Here is a 25,435-nt window from a genome sequence, read left to right as displayed (position 1 = left end):
CAACAAGATGATTATCTTTATTTGCAGATAATCAGGATGTGTTCCTAGAAATCTCTAGCCTAGCAGATGACATTGAACACTATTAGAGAACATAAAATAGGTAAATAAAGGTACTGGTCATAAGATTGATATATAAAAATCGGTTTCCAAGACACAAAGCAAAGAGCCATTTTTAAAATGTACACACACACTGACCATGTGCATGAATTACTGCTTTCTTTGGGCAAGGAGTTCCTGGAATGGGGGGGGGGGGTTTGTCTATCCTGTCCTCAGTTCATGGCCCATTATTGTGTGGAGTCTGTGGCCCCTCTCTTGTTTATTTAGTGATATGTTTATTCCCTATTACCTCTGTATCCACCTCTCACTCCCCAGCATCCTAATAAATAACTATTCTAACGTGTTTAATGTGTTCTTGCAAAATGCTGTGATGACGTTGATTCCTATATATGATTCCTTGGTGTCCATATATACATTTCACCTAGATACTCTCCCAGTGACTGCAATGGATTTTTTAATGTTCATTTTATTTATTTTTTAATATAATTTATTGTCAAATTGGCTTCCATACAACACCCAGTGCTCATCCCAACAAGTGCCCTCCTCAATGCCCATTACCCACTTTCCCCTCTCCCTCACCTCCCATCAACCCTCAGTTTGTTCTCTGCATTTGAGAGTCTCTTATGGTGTACCTCCCTCCCTCTCTGTTTGTAGCTATTTTTTTCCCCTTCCCTTCCCCATGGTTTTCTGTTAAATTTCTCAAGATTGACATATAAGTGAAAACACATGATATCTTTCTCTGCCTGACTTATTTCACTTAGCGTAATACCCTCCAGTTCCATCCACATCGCTGCAAATGGCCAGATTTCATTCTTTCTCATTGCCAAGTAGTATTCCATTGAGTATATAAACCACATCTTCTTTATGCACTCATCAGTTGATGGACATTTAGGCTCTTTCCATAATTTGGCTATTGTTGAAAGCGCTGCTATAAACACTGGGGTACAAGTGCCCCTATGCACCAGCACTCCTGTATCCCTTGGGTAAATTCCCAGTAGTGCTATTGCTGGGTCATAGGGTAGCTGTGTTTTTAATTTTTTGAGGAACCTCCATACTGTTTTGCAATGGATTGATTTTTAACCAAAAAGTTATTTTGAACAGATTTGCTCTTAAAAATTGTATGTTTCCAGAGCACCGGGATGGGTCAGTTGGTTAAGCGTCTGACTTCAGCTCTGGTCATTATCTCCTGGTTAATGGGTTCGAGCCCCGCATCTGGCTCTGTGCTGATGTCTCAGACCCTGGAGCCTGCTTCGGATTCTCTGTCTACCTCTCTCTCTGCCCCTCTCCTGCTTGTTCTCTCTCTCTCTAAAAAATAAATATTAAAAAACAAATGTATGTTTCTCACGTTCCAGTACAGGCTTGTGTTCTGATTACCTCCTATTCCTGCAGTTGGTGAGGGAAGGTCACATCCCCTAAATAGTATAAGGTGGGTAAACACATGACAATGGCACTCAACACCAGTCACCCTACTCACATTCCAGGAGCTCACAACACTGGAAGCTACGCAGGGACACGTGGGGGATGCAATCCAGAGTCGGGCTATAGGAAACAGGCTTTGTAGTAAGGAGGAGGTGAGGTGCTCTCTGGTTTATACAGGAGTGTGTGATCGGCTTATTTGCACACTTCCATGGGCTGTCAGGGAAGCGAAGCCCATTAGGCTGATGACCAGGTAGAGGGCAACTGTCCAGCTGAGAGACGGAACTAGTCTGTGGGGAGGCTTAGGCATCAGGTGTGGAGTATATCTGGCCACAGCAGGGGACTGCGTGTCAGGCCTTCAGAGCCCTGTGAAGCTAGAGATGTGGGCAGCACATTTTAGACTTCACAATACAGCTTAGAATTCTTGCCCTATTTCTTGTGTCAAGGCCTCTGAGGCACCATAAAGGTGATTCTTTCTGTTTTTTATTTCCTCCCCGGGCAGCATTAGAACAACACCCTATTAGTATCCAAAGTAAGACAACCCTCCACAGGAAGGAAGTGAACCTTCCTGCTTCACTGTGTTCTTTCCCATGCAACATGGGTCCACTCTGACATTTCTAGTTTTCAAATACTTAAAACATTCATAGATGCTGATTTTCTTGCTAGATCTCACACAAACCTTATTATATTCAAAAGAAGACAAGTGGTTCATGAAGGGTCTGATTTCTTACAGCTTCCCACTAGAACGGGCTGAGAAAGGTTAAGTGGTTTTATGGACTTCTATCCCGGAGAAACAATTCCTATGCCAGAGAAGAAGTCTTTGGATTAGCAGACAATGTGGGACTGAAGGTACAGGTGGGAGGATGGGACATTTACAGTTTCCAGGCCTACTTCTTCTTCTTCTTCTTTTTTTAAATCTTTATTTATTTTTGAGAGAGAGAGACAGGGTGTGAGCAGGGGAGGGGCTGAGAGAGAGACACACACAGAATCCGAAGCAGGATACAGACCCTGAGCTGTCAGCACAGAGCCTGACATAGGGCTCGAACTCATGAACCATGAGATTGTGATCCGAGCCGAAGTCGGACGCTCAACCGACTGAGCCACCAGGCGCCCCAAGCCAGGCCTACTTCGAAAAAATGAGAATTCACTGAAATGCAGAGAGAGGGTTACCTCATTCTGAGGATTTGCTAGAGTAGAAACAGAGGTGCTTTCCTGAGCAGTATCCAGAAAGTCTCCCTAGGCTGCTCTTATCAGAGTAAAACAGGCCATGACATCTGACAAGAAGGGATTATCTGGGAGAGCAAGGCAGGTCGTGTGTCTGGGCAGCAACCCCTGCCTGCAGCATGGGGGGCGTGGAGAGCAGGGTGGGAGGCAGAGGTCACTCGGGGGTCCCCTGGGGAAAGCCAGGAGAAGAGGGGCATCGCTGGGGTCGTGCCTGTGAGCAAGACTTGATCGCTGTGCCTCCTGGGCACCACAATGGATCTCCTCTATGTTGGCCTACAACCAAGTGCTTTGTAACACAACCTTCGTGAGGTTCCCGCAGTCTTGGGGCAGGAAACTTGTGATTTCACATTAGTGTCTTCCTCCTCTTCTGGAAGTGAGGGGTGCTCCCATCTCTTAGGGGCCCAGGAAAACGAGCTGCCCGATTCCTGAGCATCTCTCCTTGGGTGCTCCAGGATAGACATGCACTAAACACAAGGTTCTAAGCAGATCAACAAATGTAAGTAGAGTAGATATCTGTCTCACAGCTTTTTATCCACACTCTTTATACCTGTCTACTTACTATTGCATTCTTAAATATGTCTTATTTATCTAATGTGTAAATATGTTTTATGAATCATGAGGTATGGCGCATGTTGTATTTAGTAGTTTATTAAATCAGGGTGAAATCGTGGAGGAGCAGAGGAGGGGAAAAAAGGAAATGACCTAAAATTCACTGAAGAACTGTGTGTGCCTCAGCCTGTAATAGGTTTTCTTTTCTTTCTTTCTTTCTTTCTTTCTTTCTTTCTTTCTTTCTTTCTTTCTTTCTTTCTTTCTTTCTTTCTAAGAAATCCCAAGTTCAAATGTCTTTGTCACATACTAGTTGAGGAGCCAATGTCAAGTTTCTTAACGTTTCTGAAACTCAGTTTCTTCACTGGTGAATGGCTGTCATGGGGCTGAAAAGTTAGGAACAGATAGGGAGAAAGTGAAGTTGACCTGTTGAAGCATTTCAGCTCAGTGCCTCATACAATGGGTGATCTGTGCTCATGGGAACCAAGGAAGGAAAGAACAGTTGTTTAGTATAATGGAATATTGTATATTCAACCTAAGTATCTCTACTGAAAAAAATATCTAAGTGGTGCATATAGGAAAGAGTAGGACAGAACCTAGTATAGAGAACAAAATTGAGTTTTATCATGTTGTATTTTCATAGAAGAAAATATGAATTTATGGGTGTGCCTGTGTGGCTCAATTGGCTAAGTGACAGACTCTTGGTTTTGGCTCTGGTCATGATCTCACGGTTCATGGGTTCAAGCCCTGTGTCAGTCTCCACACTGTCAGTGCGATTAGGATCGTACTTGGGATTCTCCCTCCCTCTCTCTCTGCCCCTCCTCTGCTCTCTCTCTCAAAAATAAATAAATAAACATAAAAAAATATGAATTTAGTTAGAAACATGTGAAACTCAGTTAAGGGAAAAGTCTAACATTGCTATTGACCAGGTAGTATCTGCCATAAAAGGTAGCACTAGAGTTTTGGGAAAACATTAAAAGACTTAGATTTTTCTAGAATTAGTCTGGGTCACAGGGAGAAAATTTCCCTGAGAGTCACACAACATTGCTCCATCCCAGGCCCTGTCATTAATGTGCTCTGGCTTGTCCACTCATTCTGTTAAGAGTCCCTTTTGATTTGAATTTTTAAAATGTGATTGAGATCTGTTTCATTGCCCAGAAATGAAAAACTATATTTGACCAATTAATTAATACTTCCAGTACCCTTCATCCTTTTGTTGATTAGAACTCCATTTATTATTACTTTCTTTTTGCCTAAGGGACTTTTCTGTCCTGAATCGATAGAACAGATGGATCTGTTTCCTCAACTACAAAAAGCAGAAAATAGCAACTTTTTTTTTAGCAGCAACATCCACCAATCATGCCTCAGCCTTCTCAAATTACTTATCTAATATTTACTCACCATAGACTAGTATTTCCCAGGTATTTATATTTCATAGGAAAAAAACCTTGATTGCAGTTATCTTTTCTGAATAAGAACCAAGGGGTTATACACCACCATTGTGTCTATCGCCATAATTTTATAAATAAGTATCTGAGAGTAAGAAGACTTGTTCTGTTACCAGAATAATTGTAACTTTTTGAAAATGCATGTTTCTTCTTCCTACTTCCCAAGAATTGGTGGAAGTTTGGTCTAGGTTCAGCCCTCACCTGGGAATCATATGTTTTTTTTTTTTATTTAAAATTTTGTTTAATGTTTATTTTTGAGAGAGAGACACAGAGAGAGAGAGAGAGAGAGAAAGAGAGGGAGGGTGAGGGGCACAGACAGAGGGAGACATAGAATCTGAAGCAGGCCCTAGGCTCTGAGTTTTCAGCACAGAGCCCAACGTGGGGCTCGAACTCACAAACCATGAGATCATGACCTGAGCCGAAGTTGGACACTTAACCGACTAAGCTACCTAGGCACCCCTGGGAATCATATTTGAGAGGCACGATCACAGAATATATGCAAAAGAATCTGAATCTAGGATGATGAACTGGCTTATCTGAGAAACAAAATAATGTCAAGGGGCAGGACTCGGTATCTTGGTCCCAAAGAGTCTGTTCTCCACTGCAGCCTCGGGATGGATTCAATTTCAAATTATATATTTTGTATTTTTCATTCACAGGGCTCATCCTCCCTTTCCCAGAAACTTGCACTTATTAAAGTAGATGTCATCATGCTGAGCCCATCCTGTCACATCATAAGTACCTCACATGCCTCCTAGGATGAACCCTACGGTTTCAGAGCGATGTGTCATTGCTCTTGGTTTCCAGGCTTGTGGATCCTGTTATCTAGGCTGAGGGTCTTTGTTGCATGCCTAAAGGAAGGGCGTGAGTTCTCTAGTCTATAAAACATATGAAAACTGGTCTGAAAATTTATAATTAATCTGGGTAATGAAGTATTAACCTTAGGTTTTAACCAAAATTTTAGGCACTCATTAGGTACGAAAGGAAACTTATGGCATAAATAAAAATCTCTTCACACCTCTGGGGTGCCTGGGTGGCTCAATGGGTTAAGTGTCCGACTTCGGCTCAGGTTATAATCTCATGGTTTGTGGGTTTGAGCCCCACGTCAGGCTCTGTGCTGATGGCATGGATCCTGCCTAGGATTCTCACTCTCTCTCCCTTTCTCTGCTCCTCCCCGATTTGCATGTGCACGCATGTGCACACGTGCTCTCTCTCTCCCCCTCTCAAAATAAATAAACTTAAAAAAAAATTACACCACTGACTTCCCCAAGTTCCTTCAGCTCTTACAGTAACGGGACAGACCTTGCTTTTTTATAAAAATGAATAAACACACAAGTGGGTGCATATCTGAACAAGAATTTTTCAGATCTAATTTTATTAGATATACCCGGGTAAGTTTTGCTAACTATCTGGGTTTCCTGAATCTTCCTCATGAGAAAGCTGAGGCCATATCAAGCCATCAGTTTTTAAATATTACTATTGCTTTGGTTTCTCCTAGGTCCATTAACCTTTTTACCTTCCTGGAATGAGAATGGTTACTTATTTTCAAGAATTTTTTTTTTTTTTTTTTTTTTTTTTTTTTTTTTTTTTTTTTTGGGAGCCAAGTGAATTGTAGTGATTTAAGACCAGTTATTATTTCTACCCACTTAGTTCAGGATAAAGTATGTACTTTTATGGTGAGGCAGAGAATGGTCAAATTAAACCAATCAGTTTTTTTTTACTTGAATATTCATTTGTGTTTGCCATATAAATTGGAGGGAGGAAAATAATTTTCACTGCTGGAGCATAAAACAAATTAGATATAATGGTACATAAAAGGCAAACCATAATCACTCTTTTGAAAATTAATGCCTTTTATAGGATATGAAGCCATTAAAAAAAAAAAAAACTATCACAACATTTTTAACCTGTTCCAGTTTTCATGTTCCAGCAACATATCCACTCTTTATTGACCACATTCTGGGAAGCTGGTACCAATAATGAAATAAATTGCATTGTACAAAACTTAGAGTCCTCTAACATGGCAGGAAATCAGCTCTTTCTCTTTCACTTGAAAAAAAATTTTCAATTACTTTTCTATTTCCCGACTCTAGAAATTTCTTTTAACAAAATGGTTTCATTACAAAATTCACTTTTCTCAATGGAATATGTAACCTCTCCTCTGTGAAAGCTAGCTTGTGTTCACAGATTTATGGCCATGAAGTATGTGCTTGTAGTCATGTTTTCTCAGTACAGCTCACATACATGAGGCCTGAAGTATCCATATAATGTGATTATTAGACTTGCATGTAAACAGAGTCTCACATGGTTGTATTACCGATTTCAATGTCGATTTCCTAGACATCAATTTCAGGTGAGGTACTGCTCTAAATCTAAGCCACATTAACACTGTGCTGGCTGTATGTGACAGATGACTGTTTGGTACAGACTCATTCTAACTTACATATTACCTTCAGGTTTTAGGTGTAGCTGAAATTTATTTTTTTATGTGTGGTGGGGAAGGGATGAATCTATTTGCATTTATTCTCCAAATGTATAGGAATTATTCCAGAAGTACAATTGTGTCTCCATTAATATAATATACATATTATATAATATATAACATAAAATATATATTATATAATATGTATATTATATTTTATATAATATATAAAAAATAAAAAATATTAATACATTTATTAATATTAATATCAATATATTGATAAATATATAAATATTTATAGAATTTATATAAATATAAATATATTGTTTAATATATTTTATAAAAGTTATATTTTATATAATATGAAATATATAGTAAAATGGGTTAATACATATTATATAAATACATAAATATAAAGTATATAATATATATGTGGGTTATGGAGAGCATGCATAAACTAAAACAAAAGCAAAGGTAATAAAGACACTGAAAAATTGACTATGCCAAATTGTATTCTTTAAAAAGACTTTTTTAAAATGTTTTATTTATTCTTAGCATGAGGAGGTGAGGGGCAGAGCGAGAGAGGGACATAGAATCTGAAGCAGGCTCCAGGCTCTGAGCTGTCAGCACAGAGCCCAACGTGGGGCTCAAACTCACAAGCTATGAGATCATGACCTGAGCCGAAGTTGGATACTTAACCAACTGAATCACCCAGGCACCCCATCCAAATTGTATTCTTTATGCCAAAAAGTCACTATAAAAATGAAGACTACTTGGATAAAATATTTTGGATAAAAATAATTGTTTGTTAAAGATAAATGTTAGTATTCAGAGTACATAAAGAGCCTCTAAAGATAAGTAAAAGATTTAAAAACTCAGTAAAAAAATAAACACATAAGAAGTTATTCTCTGAAGAGGAAATACAAATGGCCTGTATACTTATGAAGAGATGCTTAACCTTGTCCACATTCTGAAAACTGAATTAAAACAACTCTCAGATGCCCACTTTCATAGATCAGATTATCAGAAGTTCAAAGATCCTATAATATCAAGTGATTGAGCAGTAGGTACTTTTGTGAACTTTCCATGTGGATGTAAAATTTTGAGTATCATTTGGGCAAACTCTATTAAAGTGTAAACTGTGTATGCTCAAGCATTCTACTTCCCCATCTCTCCTGAGATTCACTTATACTGATGCGTATAGAAAGATGTTCATTGCAGTATTCTTTATAAAACGAAGTATCAGAAACCCCCTATATAACGAATAATAGGTGTTAAACTGTAGTATATGCACACTGTATAAAATTCTATGCAATAATCAAAGAGACACATAGGGTGGAAAAAAGAATGATGTGTATAGTGTAAATTCCTTATGCAAATAGAAAACACAAAACTATGAATTCTATGTATATAAACAAGTGTACAACCACACATACACACACATTAGATGAAGCTTTGTAAACAAATCAATAGAAAGGATCTGGGAGAATCACAAACATTCGACAGAAGTCACCCCTAGAGAGAACAGCAGCAAGCACTTCGACTTTATTTGTATTACTTGACTTTTTAACTATGTGAAAGATTCAATTATTTGGCTAACCAAAAATAGGTACTTATTTAAAAAATAAACCTAATCTACATTTCTAGCCAATACTACTATGCTAGTGAATTACTTTCTAGCTGGGAGAGTTGAAAAGTAGAACCAAAGTGGGGTTTGGAACAAACAAAATGACAGTTCAAAAAATTAACCCCATGGGTTTATGAAGATCTCTACACTAAGATTACCTTTCTCTTTTGCACTGACATACAGCATGACAGAGACTTAGATTCAGGAACCTGAGATTAAAATATCCATTTATGGTGGTCAGGGTCAGATCTTTGTGTTAATGAAACTATGTCTGTGAAGAGTGTAAGAATTCCCAGTGAGTTTAAATCTAAAACCTCCCTATATATTCTGGGAGTTGCCAGTCTTTGGAATGCTACTCTTCTTTGGCTAAAAACACAATTTATCATATTTAAAATGAAATGGAACAGGGGTGCCTGGGTGGTTCAGTTGGTTAAAAATCTGACTTTAGCTGAGGTCATGATCTCAGCGTTCGTGAGTTTGAACTCTGTGTTGGGCTCTGTGCTGACAGCTCAGAGCCTGGAGCCTGCTTTGGATTCTGTGCATACCTCCCTCTCCCTCTCCCTCCCCTACCCACCCCCTCAAAAAAAAAAATAAAACACTAAAAAAATGAAATGTAACAAATTTAAATACATACATAGTGAGAGAAGAAGATTTCATATACTTTTATCAAATAATATTTGACTGTCATCTACATTTCTTCCACCTCTCTGCTTGAAGTTGAGTATGTAGTGATTGATTTGGCTGTGAATAGCTACAAACCCACCAAATGTCTCAAATTACGAAGATATTTAATATAGTAAAAAAAGACTAAAGGTAGGTATGTCCAGATTTATTTCAGAGGTGCAACAATGTCAAGGATGCAGGATCTCAACGCTTCTGTTTTATAGTGCTCAGAGTGTTGGCTTTTCATCCTTGGACTGTATTGCCTCACTGTGACAACATGGTTGTCACAGCTCCAGGCATCACAGTTTCATCCCTACATCTTAAGCAAAAAAGACAGATCCAGGGAAAATGCCTTTCTTTTCTGAAAGTTATGCATATTTATCTGTAAAGATAATCTCTCTCCAGATTTCCCCTGCAGGACTTCTTATGTCATTTTGTATCTGAAAACATATTTTCAGATATACATCCTAGCAAAAGAGGCTGGGAAAATACACAGAAAAGAGGACTGCACTTAGACTAGTTTAATTTATTTACTAGGACCAGCAAAAGGACATATTTTCCCCAAATCTGAAGGATCTACACGAGCTTACATGAAGGAATCAGTTCCTTAGGGGAGGAGATTGTGGTGGGGGGAGTCTGTTTAGTAGGGTAATGACTGTTGCATAGATTCTGAAAAATGGGAATCTTTGGTTGTTCATATAATCATAGTTCCCAAAGTGGCATTGCTCTCTCAGTTCTGAAAAATGGGAATCTTTGGTTGTTCATATAATCATAGTTCCCAAAGTGGCATTGCTCTCTCAGTTCTGAAAAATGGGAATCTTTGGTTGTTCATATAATCATAGTTCCCAAAGTGGCATTGCTCTCTCAGTGCCGAGATTTAAAGGCCGATTGGTGTTTCAGCTCCTTCCGTATCCTCAACAAGACAAAAGAAGTAAAGGTCTTCCAAACTTCTATTTTACTTCAAAGGGAAGAATTATAAAGCCAGATAAGATTCCACTTGTGCCGCCTTTTTACTTTATTTGGGATAGAATTCAGTTGTCTTGTTGCCAGGTTAAATACCAGTCTTTGGATTAAGGTATTCCTGCTTATAGCAGTGAGTGCCAGGAACTGGGGAGGGTGTGTTTTCTTTACTGTCTCCTTGTGTAATTCTAACAAGAACCTAGCGAGACGGCAGTTCTCTGGGAGGTTTGCAGGACATTGCTGGTGTGAGGGCTCGGTGATTAGAAGATTGTAGTGAGCAGAAAATCAGAAGAGTTTTCAAGGGGCTTCTTCCATGGTTCATAAGAAAAAGAAAAACCTTGATGGGCTTTTTTTTTCCTGTCTCACAGCAGACCTCAGGTATTTAAGGATCAGAATCCTCTTGTTTTCCAACTCCACTGTTATTTGGACAGTGCTAAATAAATGCTACAACGTTCTTCTTAACCCACCCCAGACTTAGTTCACTGAGTTCTACATTCTGTCTGCATGTTGTTAACAGTCTAATTATATTAGCTTTTTTTTTTTCCCCGAATGACTTAGATGTAATCATTGGAAGCAAACTAAATGGAAAACTTACAAGAAAGAATTGCATGTCAGCTCCCTTTGCAGACTGACTTGGGACAGAAAGGGGCTAGGGCTGCCCTTCAACCTGATCCCTTCCAAACAAAGACGTTCAAAATGTCCCTGGCAGTCTGGCTCAAGGAAGAGAGACCCTCTGCTGGCTCTGTGTGTTGAGATCAACTTTCCTGCCACTCACTCTTCTTGGGCAGCACTGGGAGCCCCGCCTTGCTGGCTCTGGTCATCACCCTTCTTTTTGTGGCCTCAGATGATGTCATCAACCTGCAGTAGCCGAACTGCTGTCTTCATTGTTGTTGTGTGTGTTTGCTGGTTGACAGCCGATGATTCCCAGATGCCCAATTCTTTCATGACAACCAAGGTACCTTTCTCACCATTTATTTTCCAGGTGTCATGGTTGTCATAGATGTGCTTGGCTGCAGGGAGAGGTAAGCAGAGAATGGTGCTAGCCCTCCAGTTCTGGATAAGTATACAAGGGATGCCCTCTAAGGTTTGGGCATCTGTCCTGTATGGGCATTGTTCCACCTCAGTCATGGCTTTGGACTTTTCTGTCAAAGTATGGGCCATAGCCATTTCAGAGGTTCCACCCACTGGAACTAGCTAGGGGTCCAGGAAGACACTGTGGCACAATAACATGGCATCCTGGAGGGTGCATTCCACTTCTGAGAGGATCTCTTTGCTGGCCCCATGGAGAATAATGGTTTAGACCTTGGGGTCTTTGCATTCAGTGATGAGTTTAAGGTACTCATTGACAATTTTCTCGACTTTCAACATGGCTGCTCCCATCCCGACATCTTCTCTCAGCTCTGGCACTGTCTGGGCCCACAGGTTTTAGCAATGCAATTGTTGTCTTCTGGACTCTGTTGACTGCTGTGTCATTGGCCTGGATGAGGCAGTACTGAGCTAAATCTGAGATGCTCTTTTCTGTGAGGACCACACTGAAATTCTCTAAGTCTTCAAAATGAGGACGTACAAAATTTCTTCGCTACCAGAATAAGAAAACCTAAAACGAAGCCAGAAGCCAAGCTAAAAAAGCATTTAAGATGTTTTTCAGTCTTGGTGAGGGAGTATAGAATACACTGCCCTCTACCTTAGCTTCTTCTTCTAGAGAACTATATCTTGTTTGTGCGATGTTTAAACACATTTGCATCCTTGCTTTCATTTTCCCTTCATTATTAAGTGAAAATGTCTTCCAAGCAAGTTACCTTAGAAAGACAAAAAGATTCTTAAAGGCCTAACCCCCTTACACATGTATTAGAAGAAAAAAAATGTAAGGCAAAGAAATGCACTGAGACAAGTGAATACGTTAGTATGTTCTTGTAGACCTTGCCATAAAAATGGACGCAACGCAGAAAAGCCTGGAATTTACTAAGAAACCTAGATTTAGTGAAAAGATCAGTGAAAATAATAAATAATGGATATCTTCAGAGTCATATTACTTATTACTAAGGGATTTGGTATTTGTCAGGATGAAGAGGAGAAGCCACAAAGAATCCTGCTGGAGATTTAAAAGTTACTTCATCTTATGCAGATAAGATGATGCGGAGATACCTGAGCGTGATCATGGTAAAAGCAGCCACACAACATTAAAAGTGCAATCGCAGGGGCTGCCTCCTATCCCTGGGAGGTGCCTCATCACCAGCAACGGGTCCCCGTGCTGAGAGTTTTCACCCCGTGGCTCCTTCTACGGTACTAGAAGTAATGGGACCTGGTGTGCTGCCCAGAGCATCCGGGAGCGCTGGCGACATCCACTAGTCTGAATAATAATGAAGCCTGGACTTGGAAGCAGCCTCAGTCCATATGGTGGAAGAGCCGGAACTTCCTTGGTAGACCACAGAAGAACCACAGAAGGAGGAATCTGAAGGTTCTGGGGAAAGGGAATGTAGACTCTGTCATCTGCTTGCTCATCCCTAATTATGCCCTGACCAGGAAGGCCCCAAAGGAGACTCCCTTGCCAGGCGTGAGGGTAAGTGTCAGTGAGAGAATACATCAACATCCTTACCTCCCATCCCATAGGTTGGCCTTTCACTCCGTAGATTCTTGGCTTTACTGTGCAGAAGCTTTTTAGTTTGGGACCCTCCCACTTGTCTATTTTTGCTTTTGTTGCCTATTCTTTTCATGTCATATTCAAGAAATGACTGCCTAGACCAATGTCCTAAAACTTTCCCCCTATGTTTTCACGTAAGTATTACACTTTCAGGTCTTATGTTTAAGTCTTTAATCCATTTGGCGTTGGTTTTTTGTGTAGCGCGTAAAACAAGGATCCAATTGCATTCTTTTGCCTATCTAGTTTTATATCTAGTTTTCCTAACACCACTTGCTGGAAAGACTGTCCTTTGCCCATTGTGTATTCTTGGCACTTTGTGAAAGATGAGTTGCCTATGTATGCACGGGTTTATTTCTGGGCTCTCTGTTCTATTCTATTGGTCTGTGTATCTGTCTTTAGGCCAGTACCTGTTGCGACCGGCGCAACAAACACCGAGATCAGGGTCCTGAGGGTAGGGGAATGTAAGAAAAAAAAAGAGAAGAGAAGCCAGTTTGGGAACAGGAGGGTCCCCTGGGCTGATGGCCCAAGTGACGGCTTTATTGTTGCTGTACACAATCTTTTATATCAAGACTCTTATGGATCAGGTCACACTAAGAATAAACAGGTTTCACATGATCGCTGCCAGCCAAAACATTTAGTTCTGTGTACCTTATGAACTTTCTAAACGGGTCACAACAAGACCTTGTTGATAGATTGCTAGCAAAACACAGTTCCCATGTTTGTTTCTATTTGACCCGGGGTAGAAAAAGGGGGGTAACATTACTGCCAACACCCACAGACCACAGGCTTCAGGAATTAGATTTCTCAGCCTTGAGAAGGCTTTTGTATGCCTTTGCAAGTGGGGGAATGGGAGGGGGAAGCACCGGGTTGACTGACTCAACAGGGAGCCATTGCTCGACCCGGTCTCAGCCTGGCACCGGGGTCCGGCCTCCCACAAGTACCATACTGTTTTACTTCCTGTAAATAAACTCTCATTTCTACCTGTGTTTCTCCCTGAGTATAATTTGGCTTCTCTCTTTTTTAAGATTTTCTCTTTGTTATAGGTATTAAGAAATTTATTTATCATGTGCATTTGTGTAGTTTTCTTTTGCTTTGGCCTTTTTTTTTTTAACCTTCTTGTATCTGTAGGTTTATAGTTTTCATTAAGCTTGTAAAAATTGGACACTTCAAGTTTTTGTTTTTTAATTGTCCCCTTGTCTTCTTGGAACTACAACTGTACACATATTAGGATGCTTGAAGCTTTTCTATAACATAACTCTGTGCATTGTCCCCACTCTTTTTCTCATTTTACATTTTATATTCTTTTATTGTTAATTTCACTAACCCTTTATCTATAGTTTCTAATATGCCATTAAACCCACCCAGTGTATATTTTTATATCAGACATTATTTTTCATCTCCTAAAGTTTGGGTTGTGTCTATTAAATCTTCTTTCTTTTTTCCTTCCTTCCTTCCTTCCTTTCTTTCTTTCTTTCTTTCTTTCTTTCTTTCTCTCTCTCTCTCTCTCTCTCTCTCTCTCTCTCTCTCTAGAGAGAGTGTGAGTGGGAGAGAGGGACAGAGGGAGGAAGGGAGATAGAGAAAGAGAGAGAGAGAGAGACAGAGGATATTAGCAGGCTCCACGCTTGTGCAGAGTCTGATGTGGGGCTGGATCCTACCACCCTGGGATCATGATCTGAGCCAAAAGAGTTGGATGCTCACTGACTGAGCCACCCAGGCACTTCATATCTTCCATGTTTCTAACAGTGTCCATTTTCTCTCCACTTTTTGTATATATGTAGTAAAGTGACCACAACTTAAAAAGTGTCCTTGTCTAATAATTCTCTCATCTGCATCATTTTTGTAACCATTTCTAATAATTTACCCCCACCCCACCCTTAATGGTTGTCTTTTCCTGCTTCTTTGCATTATGATTTTTTAATCAAAATACAAATGTTACACATCTTAACTTTTTTGCATTACACACATACACACACACAGCCCGCTTTCTGTGTGGTATTCTCCTCTCTAGCTCTCTAGAATCCTATATTCTAGTCGTGTTGGCCTCCCTGAGCTCCCAACTCTATCTCCCTCCCTCAATGAAACTGCTGGGCTCCTCTGGGGTTCCTTCTCTTGCACCACGTGGTCTAGAAACTCGCTCCATTCAGGAAGCTATGGCAGCCACAGGGCTCATTTCACTTCCCCTTTCTCAGATATCACTGTCATCTGCTGCTTAATGTCCAACATCCTTACTATTTATTTCATATATTTTGTCTACTTAGTATTTTTTTAATGTTTATTTTTGAGAGACAGAGAGAGACAGCATGAGTGGGAGAGGGCAGAGAGAGAGAGAGAGAGAGAGAGGGAGACCCTGAATTGGGAGCAGGCTCCAGGCTCTGAGCTCTCAGCAGAGCCTGACACGGGGCTTGAACCCATGAACAGTGAGATCATGACCTGAGCCAAAAGTCGGACACTCACCCGACTGAGCCACCCAGGTGCCCCAGTCTACTTAGTATTTTTATGTGATAGGGTAACTCCAACCCCTGCTACTCTACTTGGTCAAAAGTAAGCTGAATTTTGTTTTTATTCTTTTTCTGTTTATTTTTGAGAGAGAATGAGCGAGCGAGCGTGTGCACACAAGCAGTGTAGGGGCAGAGATCAGGGGGAACAGAGAATCCAAATCCAGCTCTGCTGATAGCAAAGAGCCCAACGCAAGGCTCAAACCCAAGAATTGCAAGATCATGACCTGAGCCGAAGTCAGATGCTCCACCAACTGAGCCACTCAGGCACCCCATTTTTTTTGTTTTTAGTCTTGAGGGATGTGTGTTTATGGGGTGTCTGTGTTCATAACAATATATTGAGGATTGTTTCATAGCCATGCATAAAGATATTTTGCTTTCTCTCTTAGATGAGCATAATATAACAAGTCTCTTGTTTCTAACATTGGGCTGCATTGAATTTATTGTTTTTGTACCTTATGTGGAATAGTTTTGTGCACATGTCATTTGTCATTTGATTTTTCAGTGTAGTATTTTGGTAACAGCCTTATTGAAAAATAACTGATATCCCCTAAACTGAACATATTTAAAGTGTACAGTGTGACGGATTGTGACATATATATATGAACATTAAACCATTCCTGGGATCAAAATAATGAACATATCCACCACCCCTAAAGGTTTCCTCATGCTTCTGTGTAATCCTTCCCTCTCTTCCCTCCCTGTCTTTCATTGCCCACCCTCTCCCCACCAGCTAACCACGGATCTGCTTTCTGTCACTAGGATTGTTTTTCATTTCCCATAAAACTGTGTAAATGGAATCACAGAATTTGCTCTCTTCTTTAGTTTGTTTAGGCCAGTTTCTTTACTCAGCATAATTATTTTGAGATTCGTTCATATTAGTGCATTTATCAACAATAGTTCAATGTTTTTTTCATTTCATTGATATTTTCTATTTTCCATTTCACTCATTCTGTCTTAATTTTTAGTGTTTCTTTTTCTTCTAATTACTTTGGGTTTAATTTTCTCCTGTTTTCCTAGTTTCTTAAGGTAGAAACTGATACCATTAACTTAAGACATTTTTTTTTCTAATTAAAGGGTCCAGTGCTATAAGTTTACTCTTTTTAAAAATATTTTTTTAAGTTTACTTATTTTGAGAGAGACACAGCATGAGTGGTAGAGGGGCAGAGAGAGAGGGAGAGAGAGAGAGAATCCCAAGCAGGCTCTGCACTGTCAGCACAGAGCCTGAAACTCACAAAACGATAAGATGGTCCCATGAGCTGAAATCAAGAGTCAGATGCCTAACCACCTGAGCCACCCAGGTGCCCCTATAAATTTACTCATAAATACTATGTAGCATGATATTTATGATTTTTATGATGATATTTATGTATACATGATATCATGTATACTATGATATTTTAAGATTCAGTTCAAGATTATTTTTAAAATCTTTTTTTTTTTTTTTTTTTTTTTTTTGTGATTTACCCTCGACCCAGGTGTATTTGTAAATGTGTTACTTAGTTTCAAAATATTGGGAGATTTTCCTGAGATGCTTTCATTATTGATTTCTAACTTAATTTTTTTTTGTGGTTAGAGAACATAATATGTATGGCTTGTATATTTTCAACATTTGTTGAGATTTGTTTTGTAGTCCAGGGTATAGTCAATATTTTGTTACATGTTTCTTGTGCACCTAGAAGTAAAGTGTATTCTTCTGTTTGGTATGAATGTTATATAAATACCAATTGGATCAAGTTGACTAATGGTATAACTTAACGTTTCTATATTTTTACTGTACTTGTACCTATTTTTCGTGTCGATTATTAAGAGAACAGTATTGAAATCTCTAACTATAACTGTCAATGTAGTACTTTCCCTTGGAGTTCTGTTTTGTATTTGACAGCTCTGTTATTGAGTGCAAAAACATTCAGGGTTGTTAGGCCCTCTTGCTAAAGTGATCCATTTGCATTATGGAATTAACTTTTAAAACATCTTGATAACATTCATTGCTCTGAAATACTTTTTTTGAGACTAATATGTTTATTCCAGCTTTCTTTGGGTTAATGTGGGCACGGTATATATAATTTTTTCATGATTCAACTCTTTAACTTATTTGTTGCTTGTATTTTAAGTTCTTTTCATGGAGGCAGCATATATTTGCACCTTACTTTGCAATCAATCTGATAATCTCTGCTTTTTAACAGTGGCATGTGTTATTGACATGATCTTCTTTACATATATTCTATAGCTTTTCTTATTTCCCCCATCTCTTCTTATATTCGTTTTCCATGTTTTATGCCTTCTTGCGTATTAGTTGAGTATTTTTATGATTTCTATCTCCTTTATCAACTTACTAGTCATAACTCTGTTCTTTAAACAACTACTTGAAGATTTTTGTTTATATACTCTGTGTCTGTCTACTTTCAGATGATATTATAACATTTTACATATAGTAGAAGAACCTTGCCCCAGTGAACTTGCATATCTCCCCACCCAATCCTTGTGCTATTTTTGCATACTTTACTTCGATATAGGTTAAAAAGTTACACCGCATTGTTACTGTCTTTGTTTAAAGTCCATTACATTTCAGGTTGATTTTAAAGATGAGAAAAATGTTACGTATTTATACATGTAGTTGCCCTTTGAGGCTCTTCATTTCTTTGTATAGATCTATATTTACATCCCTAATCACTTTCCTTCTGCCTGAAGCACTTCTTTTGACATTTCTATTATGAGAGTGTGCTGCTGATGAATTCTTTTGCTTTTTACATTTTTGAAGAAGTATTTCACCTTTGTTTTTCTGACAGATATTTTTGCTGCTTAAAGAATTCTAGGTTATCAATTCTTGTTTTCCTTTCAGAAAATTAAGGTATATTTGAGGAGACTTCCCCATGGCCAAAAAAGAACCATCATTCCAAAAGATTAGAGGAAACAATTTCTGGTATTCATACAGCACCAAAAACAGTGTATGTTTTCATCAGTCAGTCTGGAAAACCTTATATTCACAGGACATTTGATAATGTACACAGAAGGATTTGTGTGACCAAAGGGGAATAATTAGCTTTAGTTTGACCACTGCTCTGGTTATATGTAACCAAAAAAAAATTTTTTTAGAAGACCCAAAAGGATCAAATTATTTCCAAGTTATTGAACCACATCCCAGAAAAAGCTCAAGGATGTTTATGAGAATGCAGAAACTATCTAGCACCCGACAGGAAAAAATTCGCCATATCAAGTATCCAATCCAAAATTACCAGATATACAAATAAGCAAGAGAGTACTATCCATATGATAATAAAAATCAATGAATTGAAACTGACCCAGAACTGACACAGATGTTAGAATTAACAGACAGGGACACTAAAACAGTTACGTATCACTTTAGTATGTTCAGAAATTAAAAAGAGGAATAGGTGATATACAAAAGAATTAAAGTGAACTTCTAGAGATGAAAAATGTAATTCTGTGTGAGAAACAATATTACAAGGAGGGATTCAAGGCAGATCAGACATTGAAAATGAAAAAAAAAAAAAAAAAAGAACCTAAAGACCTAGCAGTAGAAACAATCTAAAATGAAATTCAGAGGAAAGAAAAACAAACAAACAAACATTCCATGGGACAACTTCAAGCAGCCAAAAAAATACAAGTATAGAAGCTTCAGAGGAGGGGTGTGTGTAGGGAAATAGAACAAATATTTGGAGAAATGATCATCAAACATTTTCAAAATCTGATGGAACTACAAACCCACAGAACCAAGAATATCAATGAAACTCAAGCATATGGAACATAAAACTACACCATGTTAAATCAAAATCAAATTGTTCAAAACCAGGGATAGGAGGAAAAAAAAATCTGAAACAGCCAGGGAAAAAGTGACATATTACTGACAGAGCAATGAAGACTTTTTTTTTTTTAATTTTTGTTGAGAGTTTCTTTATTTTTGAGAGAGACAGACAGAATGTGAGTGAGGTAGGGGCAGAGAGAGAGAGAGAGAGGCACAGAATCTGAAACAGGCTCCAGGCTCTGAGCTGTCAGCACAGAGCCCAATGCAGGAGTCGGACCCAAACCGTGGGATCATGAGTTGAGTCAAATTTGGACACGAAACTGATTGAGCCGCATAGGTGCCCGCAATAATCTCTTAAAATCCGTGTAAGGGAACTACCAGAGGGAGATCGCTACAGCTTTCTAGAGTTCTCTCCTTGTGTAGCTCTGTTCTTTCTGAGGTGCTATCCTGAAAGTCGCAGCCACCTGGATCTCCAGTTTCTTGGCTCAATGTGCTGGGCTCAGACTATCTGCTGGTCAACAGCTCTGTTGCTTTCCGAAAGTGGTAAAGCTGCGGCTGCCAAGGGGTTCACCTTGTTTCTTTCCTACTTGTCACACCTGTGGTGTCTGGTGTCTTGAAAATCCTGATTTCAGATATTGTGTCCATTTTTGGTTGTTTCACACGGGAGGGTAACTCTAGTTGTATCATCTGGTTGGAAGTTAAAGTCCTCGCTGTAGTTGTATCCTGCAACTACCATATGGCGAATACGGATAGGTCTCTTATATAAACTTAAAGACATAGCCATAGAAACTATTAAAAACAGAACGTAGAGGAAAAGGACGAGTAAAAAAATCTAGGAATTACATAGTCTTTTGTGTATGAACTTTCATGTTTTTGATTTGTTTCTAAAGAGATTTTAGTGTTTCTCTTCTTGATTTGCTGGGTTTTTGTTTATTAGGGAATGTGAAATTTTGTTGTTGGTATGAGTTTTAGTGTCCTGTGCTTTTCAACTCAGAGATCTTTAATTCACTCAGACAATAGCCCTTGTATATGGGCAGGAATTTTAGGTGTGCCTAAGTTTACATTTACCTTTGATACCTGACTCTTTCTACCTTCGTGGGGATGCTATCTGGACCCCTCCTTGTCCTCACTGTCACTCCCTTTTGGTCATTCAGGTTCATATTGATTCATTTTAATAAGTTTTATTCCCTATAGGTAAAAAAGATGTTATTTATTAGAAGAAGAAGCCAAGGCTCAAAAAATAGACTCTAGACAACCTATAAAATTGTCTCCTCTAAGTAGCCTTCAACTCTTGCACGTCAATAATTTTTCTCAAAGAAAAGGAAATGTCACCAGAAATCCTGCTGTACAACAGAAATGGATAATGGTGCTGTTTTGAAACTTGTTTATCTCACTTTATTGTATATCTTTGGCATTCATATTTTGAATGTTGATTCTATCACCACTGAAAAATGATTACTTAGTATAAATGTTAAGAAGAACCACAACGTGAAGATAACTCTTTGATGATCATTTGTTTCCAGATTTTTTTCTAATATTCGTCTATAGTCCCTTATTTTGCAATTCTGAAACCCCAAAAGCACTTGAAGTTGAAAATGTTGGAATTCAAACCTAAACTTACCAGAATTCCTTTGATGTCAAAACATGACTAGAACTTAGTTGAAATTATTTACGGTCTGTATTTATCCCGCTTACTGTGGATATTCAGAGGTTTTGCTGCAGAAATATTAATGTTGTTTGATCATAAAATGCTTCTTTGAATTACATAATATATGTACCATGTGTATGTTCCAAAATCAGAAAATAATTTTGAATTATAAATTATTAGGGTTCCCAAGGGTGGGTCTATAGAAATTTTGCAGTAACTATCCTTAAACATATATTTGCTAATGCTAACATATTGTGTATTGTTTATTTTTTTATTCCAAGTTGAAATTAAAAAAAAATTTTTTTTAACGTTTATTTATTATTGAGAGACAGAGCATGAGCAGGGGAGGGCCCGAGAGACAGGGAGACACAGAATCTGAAGCAGGCTCCAGGCTCTGAGCTCTCAGCACAGAGCCTGACGTGGGGCTTGAACTCACAAACCGAGAGATCATGACCTGAGCCGAAGTAGGACACTTAACTGACTGAGACACCCAGGTGCCCTAAATTGAAAATTTTTATAATCTTACATTTACTTATATTTAGGCCAATGTTTACCAGCAGCATTTAAAAAAAACTGAGAGTTTGTTAGAGTGACAGACTGGTCACCTAGGTAACTAGGTGGCTCAGTCGGTTAAGTGTCTGACTCTTGATCTCAGCTCTTGATCTCAGGGCTGTGAGTTAAAGCCCCACATTGGGCTCCATTCTGGGAGTGAAGCCTACTTAACAACAACAACAACAACAACAACAACAACAACAAAAGTCACTCAGAAACTTATGTTTTGACATAATAATATTTTTTATTGCCCACCAAATAATTTTATTGCCCACCAGATAATTTTTATGCCCACCAAAATTTCAGAAGCACTTTTTTGGGCTATCCTATAATATAGTTGAAGCAAACTTTGAAATTACAATGACTTAATAGAATACAGGTATATTTTTGGTGACATCTTGGGTTAGATGGCTCTCCTTGGGAGCTGTTCTCCAAGGTTCAGATATCCTTTCATCTCATGATGTGGTCAATACATGTCCTCCATGGTCATTGTAGATAGAAAATGGATGATTGAGCAGGGGTTTTAAGGTAAAGCTTGAACACAGTATATATATCGTACATGCCTGCATGTCATTGGCTACAACTTAGGCACATGGCACCAATCTAACTGCAAGGGAGCCTGGGAAATGTGAGAGCTATGTGGGTTTCATGAACACTAATGGTCTTTGCTACCCACTTACTGGCCTTTGCTTGGCTCACTCTACTGAACAGTTTCTGTAAATGTCTCACTTCCTCATGCTCATTTGATGCTGATGTCCATGTTTGCTCCTTGCTATAACTGAAGATACCTCAGATTTAATTCTGACTGAACTATTTTATGTCTTAAATTTGATATATTGTATTAATAAGTTTCCCTTTAACTGTGTTTAAAAATGTGCACTCTCAAGAATTTTCATTTTGGCATAGGAAAAATCATTCACCACCCTAATTTAAATTTAAATAAATTTATTAGGGATTTTTTTACATATTCTGATGACTTTGTGGATTTTTAGATATGTTCTTAACCTAGTTCAACTGGGGCATTTCTTTATCTTTTTTGGGGAAGGGCTTTTGCCATTTCTGAGGATACTTATTTTTTCTCTGAGATTATGTTTTGACTGCTTCCAGAGATTTTGAAGTTAGTTGTGGCTAGAAAAATGCTATCATTTGCATTTACCATGTTTCATCTTTTTGATGTTATTTAGTTTCCTATCCGGCTTAGAAAGGCCTTCCTTCCTTGAACATCATGTAAATGTCCTCTGTATTCCTCTACAAACTTCGTTGGAGAAAAAGAAAAATTTGATGGGAATTTAAGAACTTCTGATGGATATTTAGGATCCAATAAACCTGAGAAAAGAAGAATGTTCTTTAAAAAGAGCTAAAATGGCTGGTTTTATAAAAGGCCAAAAGACAAAGTGACAGCACCATTGACACAGGAGTCCTTCAATAAGCCAACCTACAATTTGTGAGCAGTTGGCAAAAGGGACATTTATGAGAAATAAGGCTCATTTATGTCACTCTGAGCACAGAGTAGTTATTTGATTCAGTCTCTTTGCCAGAAAAATTGTTCTTTTTTCTGGACTGTGCCTCCCCAAATGGTGTCCTGGTCAATAGCTCCTCGGTGGTCAGAAAAACTTATACCTAAGAATTTTCTCTCTCTGGTATACCTTATGTTTTATTCCCTGCATTGAATTTGACAATTAGACTAAAAACTTTATATCAGGTTACTTTTCAAAAAAAAATTTTTTAAATGTTTATTTTTGAAGGAGAGAGAGACAGAGTGTGAGTAGGGGAGGGGCAGAAGAGAGGGAGATACAGAATCCGAAGCAGGCTCCAGGCTCTGAGCTGTCTGCACAGAGCCTGATGTGGGGCTCGAACCCATGAGGTGTGAGATTGTGACCTGAACTGAAGTCAGATGCCTAACTGACTGAGTCACCCAGGTGCCCCTCAGGTTACTTTTTAAAAAATTTTAATGTTTATTTACTTTTGAGAGAGAGAAAGAGAGCATAAGTGGGGAAGGAGCAAAGAGAGAGGGATATACGGATTCTGAAATGGGTTCTAGGCTCTGAGCTCTTAGCACAGAGCCTGATGCAGGACTTGAGCTCATGAACCTTGGGCTCATGATCTGAGCCGAAGTCTGACACTTAACCCACAGAGCCACCCGGGCCCCTCATATATCATGTTAATGCTACTTTGCTCTTACTGTTGTAGTTACTTAGAGACCTTATTTTAGAAATGTGTAATCAGGTTTAATAGCTTCTATGTTCCTCCACCAGAGGCGCTTACTTGGCTGCCTCTGTAACGTCAGGAAAATGCCACAACAATGTTCTTTGTTCTGCTCTATCTCTATCCCATTCATCACCTGTTCTGTCTCAGTCTTCTTTCCAAAGAAAAATGACATGGCTAATTGTTTTATCCTTTTCCTCTGCCTGTACCCAAACTTCTTGCTCAACCTTGATTGTACACCTAAGTTCCACTCAACCCTGAATAAGTAGGACTCACTGTAATACTTGGTTTTTACATTTATTTATTTTTGAGAGACAGAGTGAGACAAAGTGAGAGTGGGGGGAGAGGGCAGAGAGAGAGGGAGCCACAGGATTGGAAACAGGCTCCAGGCTCCAAGCTGTCAGCACAGAGCCCGACGTGGGGGTGAACCCATAGACCGTGAGATCATGACCTGAGCCGAAGTCGGATGCTCAACTGACTGAGCCACCCAGGAGCCCCTGTAATACTTGTTTTTTTAAAAAATTATGATAGTGTCAGATAATCCACTTATTTCAAGTAGTTTCATTCTTAGGATTTTTTTTTCAAACTCGGAAAATCAGTAGCTTCATAAGCTCTTTGCCCCAGAAAATTGAAATGAATTTTATTTAATTACAACTTTGTGCCAGCCGTTGAAAAAAATTTTAATTAAATATGTAATTATAAGGTTATATGAGTTCTACATCCATATGTTAATTATTCAGTGAGTATAGAAAAATTATACTTGCTCTTCTTTTAAATCTATAGAAGAAACTTGATTTATGTAGCCTCTTGCAGAAAATTTTTAGTGATAATGTATTTTTTATTCATATTTATTTTTTTACAGATGAAATGCCATTTACGTCGCTCTGCTCTTTGTTACTTAACAACAGGTCTTGAAAATCTTTCTATTTCAAGGCACGTGGGTCTACTTCATCTCTTTAAGGGCTGCCTGGGGTTTCAGTGTCTGCTTCTAGCAATTACTTACCTGGCCCAGAGCAGAGACAGATTTTCAGTTTGCCTGACCTCAAAGCTAATGCTTTTTTTCTCCTACAACATAATGCCTGGAAAATCAGTGTCCACTCACTGAATTTGACAAATGAAGTTTCTGAGCCCCAAAGAAGTCAGGTAAGTTGCCCGAAATCATCACAGATTTAGTGGAAGTGTTGGGACTGGTGTCAGGTGCTTTTATTTCCCCTCTGCCTTCTAGTGCAGACTTCTTTCGTGATATTCTTTTCTCCCAGAATTAGATGTACATGAGGTACCTGTTAAACAGAAGGTCATCTGGTACTTTAAATGAGGTTAGAAAAAAAAAAAAAAGCGTTCATAAGGGGTGGGTTGAAAGGCAGTGACAAGACTGCTGAGGGTAAACCCACTTCCTGTCAGGAAATGGGAAAAGAGAGAGGACTGTCTGTGTATTTTAGGGAAAACTGGGGGAGGAAAGCACTCAATTTGAAATTCACACATATGTTTCCTTTAAAACGAATTCTTTACAGTTTGTCAGGTTGGTTTTAACAGTGTTGCTATCTTAAAGTTCTATCAATGAGTGAGAAAGAAGGAAAGGAAGAGGGACTGGAAGGTGAAGAGGAGAGTCAAATTCTATAGTCTGGGAACCAGGGTGGCTATTTAAGCCCCAAACTCCAGATTCCTAGGAAATGTGTGCCCTCAGGGTAACATAGGCTTCACATTTCATATTTCTTTGGTTTTAGCTCCCTTCTGGTTTGTATCTGTCCTGTGCATATTTCCTGTA

At 38.8% G+C, this 25,435-nt stretch overlaps 1 pseudogene; it reads right to left on the bottom strand.

Annotated features, from left to right (window-relative positions):
- Positions 1-11,134: 11,134 nt before the first annotated feature.
- On the bottom strand, positions 11,135-11,743 carry LOC109251998 (T-complex protein 1 subunit gamma-like; annotated as a pseudogene).
- Positions 11,744-25,435: the final 13,692 nt, after the last annotated feature.

Source organism: Panthera pardus, unplaced genomic scaffold, assembly GCF_024362965.1.
Source record: "Panthera pardus isolate Hobbes unplaced genomic scaffold, ASM2436296v1 HiC_scaffold_20, whole genome shotgun sequence".
Lineage (NCBI taxonomy): Eukaryota > Metazoa > Chordata > Mammalia > Carnivora > Felidae > Panthera > Panthera pardus.
This window is presented reverse-complemented; position numbering and strand designations above follow the sequence as displayed.